This window comes from Peromyscus leucopus, chromosome 11 (assembly GCF_004664715.2).
Source record: "Peromyscus leucopus breed LL Stock chromosome 11, UCI_PerLeu_2.1, whole genome shotgun sequence".
Taxonomy (NCBI): domain Eukaryota; kingdom Metazoa; phylum Chordata; class Mammalia; order Rodentia; family Cricetidae; genus Peromyscus; species Peromyscus leucopus.
In genome coordinates this window covers 20,339,669-20,362,042 of record NC_051072.1, presented here as the reverse complement: position 1 = coordinate 20,362,042, position 22,374 = coordinate 20,339,669, and the positions used below count along the sequence as shown (strand labels likewise).

General features: G+C 46.9%; 1 protein-coding gene across 3 annotated transcripts in view; it reads right to left on the bottom strand.

The window, feature by feature from the left end:
* Nucleotides 1–22,374, bottom strand: part of Pdzd2 (PDZ domain containing 2) — a 381,914-nt gene that overhangs the window by 138,014 nt on the left and 221,526 nt on the right. The gene's annotated exons all lie outside the window — the stretch shown is intronic.

Genomic DNA, 22,374 nt, shown 5'->3' with positions numbered 1-22,374 from the left:
GGCGTCCTTCTGTAGGTCAGCCCTGCCCTCAGCAAAGGACAGCTTATAACACGGATGCAAGGCCACCACAGAGGTAGATTGGAGATTTCAGGCCTGAACCCACAAAAAATATACCTAGTGTGCATTTCACATCCATGAAAAATGTGACACCAGGAAATGAGCTGAGAAACTTTCCACCCAGTGACCTGGTGTCTGTCACAGGAGCTAAGTATATTTTGCACTTTAAAGGGCCAAGGGGTGGTCTGTGGGTAAGATGTTGGCTGGGTAAGCATGAGAAGCTGAGCTGAAATGGCCAGCAGCCATGTCAAAGCCAGTACAGTGGTTCACATCTGTAACTCCTGGAATGGGTGGGAGGCAGAGGCAGGTGTGTCTTGGGGCTCACTGCCCAGTCAGTGTTGCTGAAACAGCAAGCTCCGGCTCCAGAGAGAGACCCCATATACACGCTCATGCACAAAAAGCGGTTTTTGAAAAGCCTGCGTCCAAATGGGTATGAAAATGGAATTAATTTTATAATGAAATTCATTGGTCAAGGAGGACTACTTGTCGCCATGACAACAAATCTCCTCCTTTCTAATCCCCCCATCCCTTCTTCTGTCGCAGACCGTCTATCAAATGCAGAGACGGCCGGTCAGAACACTCACCCCGCTTCTAGAAAATGAGCAGCTGAAAAGATGATTTGGTTTCTCACTCAGACTTTATCAGGAAACACAACTTTAAAAAACAGCCTCCCCCAAACACAACACACACATAACACGATTTCTACTCTACGAGGAAAAGCTTCGCTTTCCAATGCAGTCGTGGGGTTTCTAGAAGTCCAAACAGATCGGCAGCCCCAAGGCCTTAGCGGTAGGTTCGAAAGTGCACATGAACAGTTCAAAAGGGAATGGTGTGTCATTACTACAATGTTAACAAAACTCTCACCGGCCACACTGAGGTTATGACGCAAGGAAGGCTTCTGTTAGCCGCTCTTCTCGGGCTACCCTTCTGGAAAGCCAAGACCGACAGCTTCCATCTTCTTTCATTTATCAATTTATTTTAGAATCTTAGTCAATAGAGACCCCACACACACACATACACACACTGCAAATGACATATTGTCACAACCTATTTTTAGTCACCTCAGAAGTTCTTCAATTTTCAAAGCTATTTTTAAAAATTTTAGCATATTGGGGCTGGGGAGACGGCTCAGTAGTTAAGAGTGTTTGTTGCTCTCCTAAAGGACCAGGGTTCAGTTCCCAGCACCCATATGGCAGCTCACACCTGTCTTTAACTCCAGTTCCAGGGGACTTCATGCCCTCTTCTGGCCTTTGCAGGCACAGACATACATGCAGGTAAAACATACATACACTTAAAATAAATTTTAAGAAGATTTTAGTAACAACAACAAGACAACAAAGAGGCAGGTGGATCTCTCTGAATTTGAGGCCAGCCTGGTCTACCTAAGTGAGTTCCAGACAGCCAGTGATACAAAATAGAGAGACCAGATCTAAAAAAAAAAAAAAAAGCAAAAAGTCTCTCCAAAGGATTTTTCACGTTCTCCAAGTGAGGTCTGGTCCTCCTCAGAGCCCACCACATCTTTGAGACATACCCAGGTGATATATGTTTAGTTAAAGCTCTCTGCTGTTTCACTGTGGGTCTGACAGGACCACTGGAAGACAAGCACCCACTTCCCCGAGTTTGACATTCAGCCCAGAGGCTGGAGAGCTGACTGTGTGGTGGACTTCCCCGCCCTCTTTGGGACAGCCCACTCTCCTGCGCTGAGTTTACTACAAGAAGGAAGCCTGGCCCTTTTATTCATGTTTTAAAGCCGTGGAGGAAATGGGGTCAATGTTTTCTTCAGTCACAGCGACAAGTTAATTCTGTCTACTGAATATTCTATCATTTTGTGAGGGTTGCCAAAACTCTATGGGAGAACCAGTTTTCCCGCCTCTTGGTCACATTTTCTCATCGGAGTCTGGATAATGCACGGCATGCAACTTTGCTTCCAGGGGAATTGCTGTTGTGTTTACTCATAACACGGCCCCTGTAGCAAGTGCAGGAGCCATACTGAGATCCCTGGCTTCTGAGATGAGTCCTCACTGACTTCTTATAAAGGTAGTGTGGAACCTACCTTGGTTCCTGAGATCCGGAGCTACTGTATCCTCACCCTTAGTGACCCGGGAGGGACCCTAAAGACCACTTCCTCATACCTTCTCACTGCACAGGTATGATAGTAGGCCCAGGGAGGTCAGAAAGCTAGCCTGGCGGGAGTGCCGAGATTAGAATACAGAACTTCAAAGGACTGTAAGAGCCAGAGGATCAGTTCTTTACTATGTGGTTGTGTCTCCTAGAAATGACAGAGAAGCTTCACCCATGCTAGTTAAGAGTATGGCTGCCTACACATGGCCTGCACAAGCCCAACACAGACAGTATCTTAACATGGAAGGGGAAAAGCTTCACCCACATGCAAAGAACTAAGGGGTGCTGGGAGGGGAGAAATAGTCTTCCTCAGGGATTGGCCTCAACTGGTCATCCAATACCAAGTAATCAGCCCTGAAATCATATATCTACAAACAACACTAAACAGATGGAGCTGATTACATTTGTATATTTAGGAACACACACACACACACACACACACACACACACACACACACACACACCCCCTAGGTGGTTGGTGCCTGAGGAGCAACACTTGAAGTTTTCTGGCCCTCCAAGCACATACATCTACACTAACACTAACACCCTTGCCCCCAACACACATACATAAAAATAGCCCGGATTACCATAGCCGAATGGTGGGAGCGCTGAAAATACCCATCCACAGGTGAATGGATAAACAGAATGTGCTGCATGTATACAACCAACTCGCTCTCCTCGTCCTTCTGCTTCCCAAGTGCTGGGATCCTAACTCTGTACCTCCATGTCCTGCCCAGAGTTTCAGTTTTGAAAACCTAAGTTCTGGAGACGGCTGCCAGGGATGTTTGTACAACGATGTGAACGTGCTTGCTGAAAAAGGTCGAAACGGTAACTTATTTGTAATTTTTAGAATGCCAATGGAGTCCTTTCCCTCCCATCTACTCCCTGGCTCTTTCTAGTTCTAGAAGAACTGTCACGCTTGTTTGGAAAACTGCAAAATGAAAAGATGATCATGTGCCCCTAACTAAAACTCATAGACAGCCTTGAAAACAATAGTCGTGAACTTTCCCTATCTTTTCCCTAGATCTCAACCTAGCATAACTCACAGGAAGATAGGTAAGCAGCCAAGGTGCTGTTTGTTTGCCTGTTCTGTGATGAGAGGCAGGTATGTAGAAGCTGTTTGGGAACACCCTGGATTGTGTAAGCCAGGAGAGCCATGGCCTGCAAACTCAGAGTCTCAGCTCCCTTCTAACTACTACCCTAATGCAGCGTTTACAAGCACCCAGAGAAAATTCTGTCTCCAGTCTTCCTCTCTTCCTGAAGCCCACATGTAGCCTGCATGCCCCCGGTGTTCCCTCACATCTGGCAGCATCTGGCAGATTGATATGACCATCTTGCCGGTTCTTCACTTGACACAGATCCATTTCTCAGCTGTGGGATGTGTCCAGTTCTCTGACCAGCAGCACTCAGAGCCCTCTTCCAGCTGCCTGCTGCCTAGTCTCTGGGTTATCTCCTCTTGTCTCCATAGTTACAGCATCTAAGAGCGAGCACTGACCCTCAGTGGCCAGCTCTCCTCGGAGCTCTGGCCAGCGCCTGCCTCCTGTTAACACCTCATGGGATGGCCAACAGATACAAAAACTCATCACACTCTAAAACGAAATCCCGTATGTTCCTCCCCCAGCAGGTTCTTGCTCCGTGTCCCCTCTTCTGATCACTGCCACCCCTGTCACTCAAGCAATGAGTTACCTGGACTCCTCCCTCTGTGTATCTGGTAGTTAAATCCTCTCGGCTCTGTGTCTTTAACCTTTCTCACCTTCCTCCTCCTTGTATCCTCTTTACATTTTAAGGCCTTGATTCCTAACTATTCTCACATCTTCAGGTGGCCACCCTGTGGTGGTATTGTGTTCCCCAAAATACTGTGCACCTTAATAAACTTATCTGGGGTCAGAGACCGAACAGCCACTAGATACAGAGGCTAGAAAATGGTGGCACTCACACCTTTAATCCTAGCATTCCAGAGGCAGAAATCCATGTGTTCAAGGATACAGCCAAGCATGGTGACTCTCGCCTTTAATCCCAGGGAGTGGTGGTAGAAAGCAGAAAGGTATATAAGGCGTGAGGACCAGAAACTAGAAGCATTTGGCATTCCTGCTACACCACCCCATCCATTCTATCTTGTACACAGAGGTACTGGATGGTGAACAGGTAGATCAGTTTGAAATGCTCTACTGATGAACCACCATCCAAAGGATAAAGCCGCTACTTCGTACAGCATCTAAGGCCATCCTTGATCTAACCCAATTCCTATATTAAGAAACATGTACTCAGGGGCTTGAGAGAGAGTTCTGGGGTTAAGATTATGTACCACTCTTCCAGAGGACTCTGACTCATTTCCTAGTACCTACCTCACAACTACCTGTAACTCCAGCTCTACGATTCAATGGCCCTCTTCTGGCATCCATGAGCACCTGCACTCATGTGTGGACGTGCACAGGTGCACACACAAACACAACTGAAATCTTGAACAAAATAAACCTGCACACATCCATGCATATATTGGCTCCTGCTTTTTCACAAGTATGTACGCTTTCATGCGTACCATTGATGCTACACACTCACATGGTGTGTGTGCTGGAGATCAAATCCAGGACTCCATGCATATGAGGCAAGTGTTCTACCAGTAAGTCATACTCCCAGTCACTAGTGGTGCTTCTCAGGGAACACTTTGACTCTGCCATGTTTGCAAACATTTTTTTAGTTCTTCTAACTGGGATGGAGGCGGGGTTGCTGCTGGTATTGAGTGGTAGAAGTCAGAGATGCTGCTGCAAATCTCACAGCACGCAAGACAGCCTCCCACAAGAAGACCCATCTACAGCATTTGCCACATGGGTTCTTAGAACACTACAGTACACTATCCCATTACTGCTTCCCACTCTAGGGGCCATGAGTATCAACACTGGTAGGGTGCGGAAAGTTAAGGGAATGAGAAATAGGTCATACACACGCAACAGATATCACCAGGGAACTGCAGGCAGTTTGCCTTTTCTAACAAACACAGATTCAAACCCCCCAAACACTGCACTGAGTCACACAGCACGTGACTGGGTTCGCAGCCTCTACATGCCTCCCAGACTATGGTAGGAAGTGCTTTCCTCTCTGGCACTTATTTGTGCTTAAATTTTTTTAAAAATTACATTTGTTTATTTATTGTGTATGTACGCATGTGTCACATGCAAATTGGGAAGGTCAGAGGACAACTTGCAAGAGTTGGTTCTTTCCTTCCAACATTCGAGTCCTGGGGACTGAACTCCAGTACGGCGGCAAGCGCCCTTACTGGCTTAGCCATCTCACTGGCCATCTGCATTCATTATATCGAAAATGCTGGGACAACATTTAAATAACATTCCCTCTTCTATTTCCCTTCAGGACCCTGCATACTCCTAATGTCTAGGAAAGAAGTGAGAAATTAGGAGAAAACTTATCATTTCCTTTTTAAAATGAATTTTAGTGTGTGTGTGTGTGTGTGTGTGTGTGTGTGTGTGTGTGTGTGTGTGGTGGAGGTCATATAACACGTGCCTGGACACACACATACCATGGACTGCTTATGGAGGCAAAGGACAGTTTCGTGGCGTCAATGTTCTCTTCCACCGTTACAGGGGATCCAGGGATTGAACTCGGGTCATCAGGCTTAGTGGCAAGTGCTTCCCTCTGCCGACCCATCTCACTGACCCTGGTCTCGCTGACTTTTTCAATTTCCTTCTTAAGGGTCCTCTCTCATTTTCCTAATGATCTTAACCTAGTTTTTCTAAAAACAGAGTCTATAAAACATCCTTTGAGGGAGATGCTCTATGCAAGAAAGGCTCTGTGAACAAATCCGTCTGGAAAGTGCTGCTGACTGGCTCAGCCTTCGACGACTGTGCCCAAAGCTCCTTCTGCCATCTAGTTCCCACTCCTGCCTGTTTGTTCTGGGCTTGTTAACATTCCTCGAACAAGCACTGGGGAGCTTCCCAAAATGTTCTTCCACATCCTTGTCTGCTGTTGGACCTCTTCTTCCTTTGGCATATGGTACTTCGTTTAAACTTCAACTGTGCACAGAAAAGTCCGGCCCCGCCCCACTGGCCCCGCCCCGCTGGCCCCGCCCCGCCCCACTGGCCCCACCCCGCCCCACCGGCCCCGCCCATCAGTCCCAGTCCTTCAGGTGCATCTGCTTGCTCAGCCTCTCCTATTCTGAGCTCTCTGTCTCCTCTCTTCATCCAAGGAGTCATTCTGAGTGAAGACGGGAGACAGTAACATGGCTCACACTAGGCACCGGGAAGGTAAATGAGCAGGAGACATATGTCACTGTGGCCCCCGAATCTGGGTCCTCCACAAACACAGCTGTCCTCTGGGCTGTTTGTCATCTTTCAGCCAGATTTTCAAAATCAAGGCCCATTTGTGAGGTATTAGATCAGCCCATGAGAGAAAGATCGGCATGCTTTCTGAAAAGAAACAATCTCTTTTGGGTAAGGAAAAGTCTAACTTCCGAAGAGCAGATACTCCTGACTGAGGCTCTTCCCGACCCATCCCTGCCCCTCAAACACACACCCGACACACTCTACCAGAGTTCTGAAGTGAGGCTGGTGGAGGATGATGAAGGAACTACACACCATGTGGGCAGAGTGTGTGCGTGTGTGTGTGTGTGTGTGTGTGTGTGTGTGTGTGTGTGTGGTGGGGGAACAACATCTTTGGGAACCTGTACAGAGCATGCATTCAACAAAGGTCCTTTCCCTTATGACTCTGCTGCAAATGGGTGGTAAAAATGCTCTGGAAACCTCTGTGAATTAAAAAAAATAACTTGTTGGGGCTGGAGAGATGGCTCAGCAGTTAAGAGCACTGACTGTTCTTCCAGAGGACCCGGGTTCAATTCCCAGCACCCACGTGGCAGTTCACAACTATCTATAACTCCAAGATCTGACACCCTCACACAGACATACGTGCAGATGAAACACCAATGCAAATAAAATAAAAGTAAATAATTTAAAAAATCATTTGTTTCAGACCAGTTTCTGTGGCGACCCGCCCCCTCCCCCCTGCCCCCTCCTGTGTTCTCCCACAGCCCAACAGAGGGGATCCATGACTCCTGGCAGGACTCAGAGTTTCAGCTGTTGGCCACATGCAGGCTATAATTCCCAGCTCTCAGGCTAATTCAGCTTTCTGAGTTTTACCACAGCTCCATTATGATCAAAAGGTATCAGAGCCCGTCTCCCTCAAGTGGGAAGGGTGGAGGGAGCCCCGTCGAAAGCCACAGGCCACTCCGTGACATGTTTGGGCTCAGAGCTGTACTTTCAAGGTACTTATCGCCTTTACTCCGAAGAATCTCCTAGACTCACAGATGTTTCTGTGGTTGTGGGAACTTGACTCACCAGCCCACAGCTTTCTGAAGCTGCTGAGGAAGTTGGGTTGTGGATGTAAACTTCTTTCTACGGGGCCTCCAAACAATCACTTATTTGTTTCTCCCTTTCCTTCCCACAAGAAGAATTTCTAGAAATAATTGGAGGCAATTTCCCATGGGAATGAGGCAAGAGGGACTTCCAGGTCTTAAACCTTATCTAAAGCAGCCCCAAACAAAGGGCCTAGCAGTGTGTCTGCTGCCCAGAAACAATTCACATTCTGCCAATCAAACCGCAGCCAAGGCGCAAACCTGCTGGGACTGTGAGTACTCAGGAGGAGGGCGGGAACAAGCCACTCTGCTTTGGACTCAGCTGAGAATGTGGATAGCCAGGTGTGGTGGAACACGAGAACAATGCTAGCCATCCTTGAGGCTGACTGGGAAGGACCTAGCTCCGTGCCAGCCTGGGCAACACAGTGAATTCAAAGACAGCATGCATGAGCTACTTAGCAATACTCTGCCTCAAAAAAGTAACAGGATAAACCCGAAAGGACTTCAAGCAGTTATCAATGACAGCAAACGCAACCCTCTGGTGGAAGGTGTTTGCGAAGGAGGGGTATGCAGGGTCAGGAAAGTGCATCTGCTGGAAATAAATGCTCCATGCTTGATTCTGCTGTGACTCTATAACTTCTCTAGAAATTCTAAAACAAAAAAGAGTGAGCTTTACCGAATGACTATGAGTGACCGCAGTCACCTGGTTGCCCCTGTTTATTAGCTATGGGGTGATAAGTAACTAGCAAGCCTCCTCAGACAGAGGATGACGCATTTGCCAAGCTTGGGTTACAATGCTGTTTGTGGTTACTGATCAAGTGACACCTATGGCCCAGTCTCCTTTCTGCTATTCCGGCTCATGGGCATCGCCAGCCAGACTGCATATGGCTTCTTCTCCTGGCTCCAGAGGTTCCTGGCTTAATTGGAAGTGACAAGGGGGGAAACAGGGAAAGAGAAACGGAACCTTCAGTGAGCAGCCATGTAAAAGGACTCAGAAGTCACGGGCCCCAGAGGGGCTGCCAGCTCCAATCAGGCCACTGGGTACTTGACAAGGGCGGAACAGAACCACACATCACCCGAGCTTTCCCCGGAAGAGAGACATGAAACACTCGCCCAGAGTGGCACAGAGAGACCTTTAGTCATCTCCTGGGTCAATCCGTCCATCATAAACAGCAGGGATGGAAGGGAGCTGCATCTTCCCTCTCGGAAGTAAAATGACCTCCAGCTTTTTAAAATTTCTAAACTAGTTCCCAGTTAAGGCATGAACCAAGTCCTGTTTCCTCTTTTACTGGTTACAGGCAAAGAAGAAAAAGATGTATAAGAAGTAAGGTGACCCTAAAATTCAGAAGATAAGACCGAGCTAGCAGAATTGATTTCTATTAACACGGAACAAAACAACAATCTCGGGGCTGGAGAGATGGCTCAGTGGTTAGGAGCACCTGCTGCTCTTGCAGAAGTTTCATTCCCAGTACCCACACTGGGAAGTTTGAAACTGCCTGTAAGTCCAATGCCAGGGGATCTGAGGCCCTCTCCTGGCCTCTGAGGGCACCAGGCACACTTGTGGTGCACATATTTACATGTGCTTATACACACACACACACACACACACACACACACACACACACACACGAGGTCGTATGTCTGCTATGGTGCCCGTCTACACAGAGCCCTCTAAGAATTCTGATGAACACTCTGTGGTAAGAGGCTCATGTCTCTCTCCTATTTCACACTCATATAAACTGCCCCCATCTAGCCTGCAGCCCCTCTGTTCCTCAGGTCCCTTTACCTAGAACTTTTGTCTGAGGTTGAATGAAATGTTTAACCCACAACCACCCATGGACCTCTCAGGAAAACCACTGAACATGTGCAGGTCACAGCCTTGCAAAAGTGACCCTCGCCCAGCCTAAAAATGGATGCATCTGGATTAGGACATCCAAAGGTCTCAGAAGGCCAACACCACCACACCTTGCTCACATGGCCTGGATTGCTGGGCTTGGAGAGCCAGTGCCCCCAGGGTATGAGGCAACACAAGGAAAGACAGGTGTACACACTCACCTCTGACTCAAAGACTCAATTGGGGAGCCAGTGGGGGGAGTCAGGCCTCTTCACCTGACTGAGGGCACACAAAGGCATTCTCCCAGGACTGATATGACGTCATACCACAGCAGATGACACAGAGAAGCAAGCCTTGGACACAGGCAACCATCTCAGAGAAATGCCAAAAGGTGTAGTACTACTCTGTGCAGGGCACCCACAGCCCCCTATAGACACCAGCACCCTGCTCCAGGCCACATGACTAAGGTCTTACATGTTGCAAACCAGGATTCTACATCTTAAAAATACCCAAGGTGAAAACAAAGGTAAACAGACAAGCTGGACAGACACACAGATACATCAATTCCAACATGAAAAGCTGCCGCTGTTTGGGTGCAGTCTTAGGACTTCATAGACACTTACGGCCAATGGGGGGGTACACGAGGCTCCGAGTCTCATGTTTGCTTTTCCATCACTCCCCAGCTTTGGGCCATATCATACTTTCTGATAATCCTAGCTCCTGCAATCCAATCTCCAACAAACATTCCTTGAAACAAAAGGCTGGGCTGGGGTTGCAGGTTAGCTCATGGAGTGCTCACCCAGCCTGAGTTTGAACCCTCAACATGGCAAACACTGGGCATGGTGGTGCACCCCTGAAATCCCACCTCTAGGCGGCAGAAGCAGGTTATCAGAAGCTCAAAATCATCCTCAGGTAAACAGCAAGTTTGAGCCTAGCCTGGGATACATAAAATCCCGTCCTATAAACCAAACCAAAGCAAACAAAAAGCCAAGAGCTTTGTTTAGGAGCCCAGGAACAAAGCCCTGGTCTAAAGGGACACTGTGAAAAGTTTCCTCTCAAGACAAAATGGAGCTCTGAGAAGAAGGCATAAGTCTGCTCACCAGTAGGCTCCTATCTAGTGGGCAGGACGTATCTATGGGACTAGGAAGATGGCTTAGAGGGTAAAGGACTCCATGGACTCTGTGAGGACTGGAGTTGAGATCCCCAGAACCAGGTGGACATGGTGACCGTCTCAGATGCAGGCAGTGGAGATGGAAAGCCCACCATAAGTGGGCTAGCCAGACGAATCAAAATGGCTCCAGATTCAGTGAGAGACCTGCCTCAACACATAAGGTGTTGAACCACCAATGTCAACCTCCGGCATCTACTCTCACCTGCACACGGTTACAAGTGATTTGGAGTGGCCGTCAATCAAGAGCTGGCCAATTCAAGGAAGACATGTTTTCCCAGAGCACAGGTATCACTGCAGGGTTCTACAAACACCCAACAGCTTGACAGCCTTTTATTTATTTATTTGTAAAGAAAAGGTTTTTAATGATGTGCTCCCTCCTATACACCCCCAATCAGGTGTGTCCAACCTTTTAACGCCACAACACAACATCATGTGCAAAGTTTCACCTGAGACCCATGCTGAGGAGTCACCAAAGAAAACCACGTCCATGTTTACAATTTTGTGATGGGCTGCACTCATACCCTATTCGGTATGTGTGTCCTGTGTGCTGCAGAGTGAACATGCCTCCCAGAGTTTCTAAAAGCAGCAGCGATTCATCTCTGAAGCGCTCACTCTTAGTGAGAACTAGGTAAGCATTCCGCACTCAAGGCCTTCTCCACGATGCCCTACATTTTGCTGATCTCCACCTCCAGGTCCACCATCCCCCACCAGGCCTATTATAAATATTTCATGCTGCCCCATTCCCTACAAGCACAGTAATGTCAGGATCTCTGAGGCTGCTCGCCTGAATTCCGGCTTGCTTCACCAGCTTTCTGTGTCAACTCTGTGTAGGGAGGTGGCCCAGTCACAGCCTCCATCTCAACAGGACCTCGGCAGAATTGTCTGGTTTCTTCATCTGGGAAAATGGCGCCTATTCCATCCCATGAGTCTTTCTCACATTTATAGTCTGTCCTTCCGAAGTCTCGTCCCCTGAGACATGCTCCTTCTTCTTGTGAATTTTTTTTTTTAAGTGGGTGAGGTGGGGTGGGGTGGTTCATGACAGGGTTTCTTTGAATAGCCCTGGCTGTCCTGAAACTAGCTCTGCAGACCAGGTTGTCCTCGAACTTAGAGATCCACCTGCCTCTGGTTCCTGAGTGGAGGATCAAAGGCGTGCGCCATCACTGCCCGGTGTCAATTTTCCTTTCAAAGCAAGAACCTCGTGTTAGAGTTGAGTATGGCTCACTGGGAAGGACCACGCAATAAAGCCACATTGCTCGTGATTATAATTTGAAAAAGAAACCCAAGTTTCTTCTTCTGTAGGGCTGTTTGGACATATGACACTTGAACTGAGAATTTCCTCGGCTTTTTAATTCAGGGAACACGTGACTGGCAGCCACTAAAGAGTCACAGACATTGACATTTGAGTCACCCAGATGCTGTGACAACATCTGGCCCCAGCTCTCAGCAGCAGCAGCAGAGAGAAGCTCAGAGCCGGGGAGAGGATGGAGAATGACCCAATTAAAATGCAAATGAGCCTGCAGATTGTTGCTGCTAAATGGACCCTGAAGGAAAATTAATACACATATTGCAAGCCCTTGGCAAAAACCAAGATTTCAAGGCATCCAGGAAATGCAAATTGAACTCCTTGATGATGGCTTTATTTCTAATATTACAGAGTTGTAGCTGTCAAAGGTGTTAAAGAAACAGATGTGTTTCCCCTCAACCCCTCCTGAATGACTTAAGACTTGAATCTGCTTATTGACCCTAGTGATGTAAACTACCCACATAATAACCAAAGTGAGAGAGCAGAGAAACCCACATTGGCAGCGGGAGCTGTGTGGGGACGGGAGGCGGAGGGCAAGGGCTCCACCCAGGGGAGCTGTGGTTTCTCCGAGGGATAAGAGGTGAACGCTGTAAAATTATGCATCAGACGCCACGTCCAAAGTTGGAGCACTTATTTCTTACAGTAACTCTCAGGTTCCTGGAGTTGTGGTCTTTTCCCTTTTACAAACTGGAGAGCTGGCTGGATAGATTCATTTAGTAAGCGGAGCACTGGGTAACCACCTCCTGCCTCCTTCTCCTTCTCCCAGTCTTCGAACAAACGTATTTCCCTCCATCGTTCTCTGTTACTTTAAGACCATGAACCTACCTGTGATGCTTTGCTCAAAAACAACTGGGACTCTGAAGTCTAAAGGAAACAATGTTATTTCTTCTGAGTAAGAAAGATGCTGGTCTGTCCTTCACTTATTTCTTTTGTTATCATTTTCCTCGGATTTGGGACACTGTGAACCAAAGCTTGAATTTCAGAGAGAGAGAGAGAGAGAGAGACAGAGAGAGAGAGAGACAGAGAGACAGAGAGACAGAGTGAGAAAGAGAGACAGAGTAAAAGACAGAGAGAGAGAGAGAGAGAGCGCTGAGAATGGAAGATTGAACACCGACTAGCATCCTGGACTTCAGATGAAAGGCTCTTTCCAGAAAACGCTACCACGCCAGAGCGACCCCTCCACACAGTGAAGTTCCTTTGTGTAGATGAGCAACTTCCCATAAAGGACCATCAGGTTAAGGCCTCTGCTGTCTGTACCAGTCACACAGAGAGAGGCTGAGCTACGAGAATCTAGGCTACACGGAAACTGAAATCTGGTGCACTTAGGACCCGTGCATTTAAGTCCTCGGCACTTAAATCTCCACCCACCAGGGACAGGACACAAAGGCACAAACATCACCTGCCTGCTGTGATGTACACTCTGTACATGTCGTCTCTCTTGAATGAAGATCCTGACATTCTAACCCTCACGGTGAATGGTACTGGGAGGTAAGGATTGGGGAGGTGACTAGGTATCAGGGGTCGAACCCTCATGGTGCGTGACCTTGAGAGAGGGCTGCCTTGCCCTTTATACCATCCACATGGTGAGACGATACCATCTCTGAGACAGGAAGTAGACCTTTCCTAGACACTGAACCCACTAGGATCCTAGACTGTGGGCTTCCTAGATGCCAAAATTTGGAGAAATCAAAGTCTGCTTGTGCCGGTTTGTCAGAGCATCTCAAACAGAGCGAGACCCCGTCTGGCCTCGTGGAACCAGAACTGGAGTGAATGAAGTGTAGCGGACACTGTAAATTGGCTCACTCAATCCCACTGAGTGCCAAACCCCCACATTTCCCATACTCCTTTGCAGTCACCACACAGGCAGAGAAGCTCCTTTTTGCCAATCAGATGCATTCTGATATGACATGAATGTAAAAGGAATGAGCAGAGACGGTGCCTGCCCACCGTAACCCAGGACTTCTGTAGTAGGTGGAGATAACGGCACTGTTCTGGCTGTCTCTCCATGAAGTCCTGAGGACAGAGCCCAGTGCAGAGGCATGCTTTTCCTGCTAGCATGGCATGGTTTGGCTTCTTTTCTGGCTCCACAAGACACCAGCCCAATCCCTGGTCCTTCCCAGAAATTCCACGAACCACCTGGCATCCTTTAATACAACCTTTTCTGCTTAAATGGGCTCGAGGAATTTCTGTTGCTGGCAGCCGGCAGATCTGGCTGGGCTCAGCAAAGAAGAACACAGAGAAATGAAAGGGAACTGGAAGGCTGGCAGATGCCAGCTGGCAACATGGTGTCCACACACAGGCCATCAGGGACTCCCAGACTCGGTGCTTGCAACCCAGGGGGCCACATGTGCACGAGCCTCAGAGCTGGCTGCAGAGAGGGCAAATCTTCATGCTGCTGGCTAAGTTCTGTATTGTTCTGGGCAAGTTTCTCAGACCCCGATTTGAAGATCCTCATCTCACCCTACAGGGTGTGCACAGACTGAAACTAGGTAATAGGTGTAGACAGCCTGGTGTAGTGTCTAAGGACCAGAAGTTTTTCCAGAAATAGAATCTAACTGAGTGTGATTGCTCTCACCTATTTATTATCCCAGCACTGAGACAGCCTGGTTAACAGGGCGTTACGGGCCAGCCTGGGCTACAGAGTGAGATCATATCTCAAAAAAAAAAAAAATCCCCTTTTCATGGCACCTTCTAGGCTGTCAGCTGTGTCTAAATATCCCCATCCCTGCCACCTGCTGTCAGAAACTCACAGAAGTGGGTGATGAATGCAAGCTTCATGTATTCTGTGAGAGCGAATGGCCACGGAAGTAGCTGCTGATGCTCTGGGTGAAGAGCGGGAGGACTCTGTGGTCTGAGTCAGTGGTGGGAACGACAAACAAGGTTTTCCCATGAAGGAAGGCCATTGACCCACAGCAGAATGGGCCTGCTGTTGAGTAAGGGGCATTCTTGTTATAGACCACGGAGAACCGGAGAGAGGAAGTGCAAGTCTGCTTGCAATGCATGATTGACTGCAATGTGAATGTTCTCAGCTTGGTTATTGTTAAAAGAAAAAGAGAGAGGATTATTTCAAGACTGACAGATGCTACTGTGCTTTGGTGGTTGTGGCCCAAAAGAGCTAGCAGAACCCTGAAACTTCTCAGTCTTTGTAAAGAAAATGATGTATGCCAAGATGTTATCAGCGAGCCCTTGAACAAAGAAACCCAGGACCTGGCTGGGTGTGGTGGCGCACACCTTTAATCCCAGTACACAGGAGGCAGAGGCAGGCGGATCTCTGTGAGTTTGAGACCAGCCTGGTCTACAGAGTGAGTCCCAGGACATCCAGGGCTATGTGGAGAGACCCTGTCTTGGGGAAAACAAAAAACAGCAGCAGCTCGAGCAACAGCAGTAACCTAAGACCAAAGCACACAATTCAGTATCTGGTAACGCCACTCGGCCTGCAACAAAACAGTGATGTCTTGCTCTGCAGAAACAGTGAGGCTGCAGGATATGCTTTTTTTTTCTTTTTCTCCCCCCCCCCCCCCCCCGTTGGCTGAGAAGATGAAAGAAGCCAAAGAAAAATGATGCCGGGAACAGATTGCCAAGAGATGTAGGCTGAGAGCTTCTCCTCCTAAAATCTGAGTCCGGCCAAGGATGAGTCTTTAAGAGTAAGAAGTGGCCAACAGTGGTGGCGCATACCTTTAATCCCAGCACTCGGGAGGCAGAGCCTGGCAGATCTCTGTGAGTTCGAGGCCAGCCTGGTCTACAGAACAAGTTCCAAGATAGTCAGGGCTACAAAGAGAAACCCTGTCTCAACAAACAAACAAAAACAAAAACCAAAAAGAGAAAGAGAGTAACAAGTGATCAAACCTTGGAACTAAAAAACAAACAAATGAAAAACATATATATTGCAGTCATCCCAGCCAGTGTTCACCAACTGACTAGGCTTGTGTACTAGGGTAAACAAAATAAAAGGCTACATTATTTTTCCTTCTTTAAAATTACCCTCATGAAGAGGAAACTGTTATATTTGAGAGCAAGGGATAAACTTCTCTTTGATGCCCATGACTTTGGAGATGATGTCATTGTTTCTGATTCAATGCAATTTTAGACATATATACAGATCCAGTTTAAAGTAAAAAAGGAGAAGACACTTGTGAAATGCAAGAATTATTCCCAGGGAAATGGTCTCATAACCTCCAGGGCTGGATTTCCCGGTGACAAAGTGGCATGGTGGTTAAAATCATGGACCCTGGAGCTCCAGAGCTGGGTTGGAATCTTGACCTGACCTTTCATGAATTGTCGCTCTGAGGAAGTTTCTCAACCTCTCTGGATGTGAGTTCTCTCCATAAAATGAGATAAAGGAATCTATCTTGTAGGGTCACTTAAGGAGCAGTGAAGTTGATGTAAAAGGTATCTATGATAATACATAAATGGAAGCTGTTTGCATTCAGAAGACGAAGGGGTAGAGAACCATGCCAGGGTTATGTGAATATGCACTTGCGGACTTGGATAAAAAGCCCAAGAGAGGATCATACAAGGGCGTAAAAGCTGCCATCTTTTTAATAATAAGGATGGAAGTGAACTCATAATCTCTGAAAAACTGACTGACAGGATTTAAAATATAACTTTGAGTTTGGCTAAGTTTGCTCCATAAGCTATATGGGTAGAGAAAGAAATATTCAAAATTGACGTCATTTAAATTTTCAATGGGATTTCATTTTAAAAATAAATTTATTTATATTTTATCTTATGTGTGTGTGTTTATATATGCACATGTGTGTGCATAAGCGGGCATCAGATCCCTTGGAGCTGGAATTACAAGGTTTGTAAGCCGCCTAGCACGGGTGCTGGGATCTGAGCTCCAATGTTGATACTGAGCAGTAAGCACTGAGCCATCTTCCCGTTCCCTCAATGCGACTTTAAATACGTAGGTAACCTAAATTAACAAACCAAATACTAATGGCTAATCGCATATTGCTATATTATTAGTAGCATATTAGATCTCGTCCCATTAGTAAATTAACTACACGATTTCATGTAGCATTATGTTACCCAAGCTTTTTGTAGATCTTACTTTGGTAGCAGGCTTATGTATCCTACTCCATACGGCAGCGGAAAATGTTCTCATTTACTTTTTAATAGGCACAGAAAATTAAAGCTGATGTCAAGAAGCCGTCTTAAACCACAGGCCTCTGATTCTCAAATTAATACTCTTATAAGTCCAACTCCTGGCATTTGCCTAAATTTAAGTGGAAATAAGGATCATAGCAAAATAAAATAAAATGGAAGAAATATAGACTATCTCCATGTGTTATAAATATATATTTTTCAAACAGGAAAAGGATGTCACCCAATTACATTTCCCAGATACTTTCATCATGCTTCTAATTTGTAGATTTGGAGGTTTGGCTAGAGAAACTCTAATATGCTACAAAGTAGAACTTAGTGGGTGACTTTGATTGACAGGCACTCGGAGCAGCAGAGTGCCGATAGTGTGGAGTAGGTCTGAAAAAAACACACAATAACCTGAACAGTGTGCTGAATGGAGACTCAGGATGCCGACGACCCCTCAAGGAAAACCCAAAACACAGCAACGTGAAGGCGTTTAGAGAGGACCTTTGAGAGGCAATTAGGTTTAGATGAGGTTATAGAGGTGGACCTTCATGATGAGCTTGCTTCCTGGTGGGAATTGATGCTAAGAGGCTGCTTTCTCCATCCCTGGCACAGGAGGGCACAGTGAGGAGGCGGACATCCACCAACCAGGAAGAGAGTCCTCATGAGAAACAGACATGTGGGCACGTCTGTCCTGTCCTCCCCACATTCCAGGACCACCTGAAAGTAAATGTCTGCTGCTCCATCCATACCTTCTACATAATGGGACCCAGTTACTTCTCCTGCTGGGGGCAGACTTTGGCATTATCCATGAACACCGATGCAGACACAGACCCTCCGTGGGTGCAAGTGGACTTACTCTCTGAACTCCTTGGGCTGATTTGCAAGGCGAGCAGCAGCATTTAGTTCAGATGGGCTGCTGCTTTAGGCCAAGCTCAGCTTTACTCCGTCAGTGTGCCTGTCTCCAGGATTCTTATCTGTACCTTTCCAGTGATGTGTGTTGTTCAGCTACACTGTGTTGAGCTATCTAGAGTACGGTTTCCACATCTCAGCTACTAAGCCATAAAAGTAGTGCTTGCTGTTTTCTCAGGCCCTGCATAGGTAATGCTTACAGATTTAAGCCCATTTGAAAGGTTCTAAGAAGACAGATTTTATTCTCTTAGCATCAACCAAGACCAGGCTTACCCACAGCAAGCACTCTATGTGTGTGTGTGCATGTGTTTGTGTGTATGTGTCTCTGTGTGTAAGGGGATTGTTTATTTCTTGGCTGAGTAAAAGGGAGGAGAGGAAGGGAGTATACAACATGCCTTTGCAAGGTCATGAAAGGAGTTCAAAGTTGTCCCGTTGGCTTAGTCATAGTAGAAGAACTTGGCTCTGACACACCTCAGCAGAAGACAAGTCAGGGAGCGAGAGAAGTTGCTTTCTTGCTCCATTTGAGGAACATAACAAAACACCGTAAACCCGGGGGCTTAGCAACAACAGGCATTTCTCACAGCTCTAGAAGCTGTAAAGTCCAAGATCAAGACCCCAGCAGTGTCTGGGGAGGACCTTTGTCCTAGTCTCATTTCGGTGGCTGTGATAAATTCCCTGACAAGGAGTAACTTAGAGGAGAAAGGCTCTGTTTTAGCTCACGATTCCAGGCCACAGTCGCCACTTCGGGGAAGACAGGGCGGGAACATGAAGCAGCTAGTCACACCACAGTCCACAGTCGTGAGCACAGAGAAGGGAATGCATGCATGCTAAGCACTTTGCTAGTACTGTATTCTTATACAGCCCAGGGCCTGAAACAGGGGAACATGCTGCCCACTTTCCCACATCAATTAAGACAGCCCCCTGCAGACATTCCCACAGGCTAACTGATGCAGACAGTCCCTCATGGAGACTTTCTTGGTCTAAGTTATATCTACTTGACAAGTAAAACTAACCTTCAAAACTTCATCATAAATAACTTTTTTTTTTTTTTTAGAGATGGTGAGCTAGGGTATCATGTACTCCAGGCTAGCCTCAAACTGTCTATGTTGCTAGGGAATGACATTAATTCTATGCCTCTGTCTCTCAAATGCTGGATTATAGATGTACCGCCACATCTAACTACCTAGCTGTCTTTTTGCTATATTGTCACAGGAAGAGTAGAAATGTCTCTTACCAGGTGTCCTATGAGCATTGTTTTAAGGTTTCTATTGTTATGAAGAGACATCATAACCACAGCAACTCTTATAAGGAAAACATTTAATTGGGATGGCCCACTTACAGTTTCAGAGGTTCAGTCCATTCTCACCGTGGTGGGGAGCATGGCAGCGTGCAGGCAGACGTGGTACTGGCCACATCTTGATCAGAAGGCAACAGGAAGTGGATTGAGGCACTGAACATGGCTTGGGTATATATGAGACCTCAAATCCCACCCCCACAGTGACACACTTCCTTCAACAAGGCTACACCTACTCCAACAAAACCACACCTCCTAATAGTGCCACTCCCTTTGAGGGCCATTTTCTTTCAAACCACCACAAACATCAATCTGCTGCAGGGCTTTATCACTTCCCCAAAGTCCCCTTTTCCTTTAAAGACAGAAGTTCTGCATGTAGACTTTAGGAGACATAAGCATTCAGCTCATTGCTCTTAGCAGAACAAAGGAAGGGCAATGTGGTAATGTACTCCAAAAAGGCACTCGAGTATTCTAGTACCCTCTGGTTCACTTTCTGGGACATTTCTCTCCTACCTCATTACAGATTCATTGGGCTGAAGATAAAACCACACTTAGAACATTATCGTTCACTACTTTGAGACTCACTAGCTCACTCCAAACTTAATACCGGGCTATGGAAAAGCCAGAACAAAATAAAAATCAGAATACACTATAATTACCATGTTATTATAAGTGAGCAGGCAGACAGGGGTCTGGAAAAACTTGGAAGAGCAAACTACAGTTAATATGTATTGGGTGGTAGGACTGAGGGGAATTTTCCCCTTCAAATTATTTTAAAATTATTATGACCTTATTATTGCAATGCATAAAAGCCAAAGTCGAGATAGGAAAACACAAGTCAGGCGGGCCCAATCTTCTCCATGCATCTTGGCCTTAGGAGAATTTGGCCAGAGACCACTGTTGAAATCACTCTACACCATGCCTGGCTTCTGACCCATTGAAGAGAGAGCCAGACACAGCTGCAGGCCGCAGAGTCCAGCACGTTGGAGACTGAAAAGCTAGTCAAAACTTCAGCTCAAATTCCAATCTTCTGGAGCACCTTTAAAACATACTGCACGTATCTCAAACTAGATCTGAGAATTTTGGGTCTATATGACAAGTTCATGGGGCAAATGCCAAAGCCTACACTGAAGGCTTTTTGGGTTTGTTTTGTAATTTTTGCATCAGATAGACATACATGTGTGTGTGCATGTGCATGCACATTTGAGCGCACGCACGCGTGCATGCACACATACACACACACACACATACACACACACACACCCCTCCTGAGTATCTCAACAGTTTTCAGTGTAAGGCAGACACAGGGTAAGAACAGATGCATCCTGACTGACATATTAGCGTTCAGAATAACTGACCACATTCACTACAAAGTCATCTAGACCCTTTGAACTTATTATTCAGGGCTGATGAGATGCCTCAGTGGATGAAGTGCTCACTGGACAAGCCTAACAATGGAAGGTTCTAGACCCGTCACCCACATTAGAAGACAGAAACTGACTCACAGAAGTTGCCTCTGACCTCCACATGCATGACATGGTGCACACACTCGTACTCACATGATAATAATAAAATTAATTTTTAGCCAGGCGGTGGTGGCACAAGCCTTTAATCCCAGCACTTGGGAGGCAGAGGCAGGTGGATCTCTGTAAGTTCGAGGTCAGTCAGGTCTACAAAGAGAGTTCCAGGACAGCTGGAACTGTTACACAGACAAACCCTGTCTTGAAAACAAACAAACAAAAAACCCCCAAGAATAAAATAATTTTTGTTTTTTAGAAAATAAAACAATCACTCACCTACTTAATGTTTCCTTCTCCCTAACCCCACAATGCATGCTCTATATTAAGCCTAAGCATGGTGTGGATACAGGAAGACTTTGTCTATGTAATATTCACCAATATTTGACCCAGCCAAGTTCTATACAGATAACTCCCAAAAAGGAATCTTTTAGTCAGTGGATCCAAGAGTTGGCCCCCAAGGTCAATTTCTCTTTGCAAAACCATCCCTTCTCTATCCTCTCAAACATCTTCTTATTTATCTCCTCACTCACTCTGGAAGATGGCAGGTATTCCACGCCTGTCTCCACCACCAGACTGTGAGCTCCCTGACAGGAATGCGAAGCCTCCTTCACCTGTGCCCCAACCCAAGCACATGGGACATGCTCCTTTTGTTGTTTTTATTTTTTGAGACAGGGTTTCTCTGTGTAGCCCTAGCCATCTTGGAACTGGCTCTGTAGGCCAGGCTGGCCTCGAACTCACAGAGATTCATCTGCCTCTGCCTCCCAAATGCTGGGATCAAAGGCAACCACCACCACCACCCAGCCCCTTGCTCTGGTCTTTGAGCACCTTGCTTTAAACTGGTATAATTATCGGTGCCTCCTTTCACTCCTAGAAGTGTCCTGGCATGATAAGGTCTCTAACCACGCCATCACTAAACAGTGAATAAATGTCGATGCTTGCTCTTTGAAGTTTGTTTTTAAGGTCATCTTCCCATTATCCATTATGGCACTTGTAGGTAGATTCGCAGGACTGATTCAGAAATCGGTTTTGCCAGGAATTTTAAGGATGGGGAGTAACTTTGATAAACACACAATTTTCTTCTCCTAATTATCTCGTCGGCTCGTTAACTGCCGCATCGACTTTGCCAGTCTTTGGCTCCTCTGAGCTTATTGGCATGACCGGGACCCAGGGTGGGGCTGTCAATGACTGGAGGTAGCGAGGAAAGCCAACCCAGCATTAAATCCCCACAGGGATTCCTGAGAACTGATGATGCTGGTGAGGAGGAGGAGGAGGCGTCGTTCCAAACCAGACCGTACGGCTCCAGCATCCTGCCCGTCAAGCCATCTTTACGGCTGTGGGGGCACCTCAGAAAGAGAAGCGTCACTTAGCTTTCCTTGCAATCCTCAAGCATGAGATGGAGCAGCAAGACCGAGGGCGGGTGAGGAGAGGGCTGGAACCAATTAAAGCACTTGAGGTTGAGGGTTCTGGCCTCTACCGCAGCAGTAGCAGCAAGAGGCACACTGACGGGGTTGCCAGAGGCGCTGATAAAATCGTGATTATCCAAGTATATGGCATGTGGCCTGGGGTCTGGGCTTTTTACAGCGCATTCGGGATAGGAAAGGAGAACCGCAGGTCCGTCTCTGCTTGTAACTACAGTAGACAGGGCCATGCAACTGAAGCCAGAGGGGAGGGGACTTGATCTACCTGTCTGGCCCACTTCCTCTGGCTCCTGA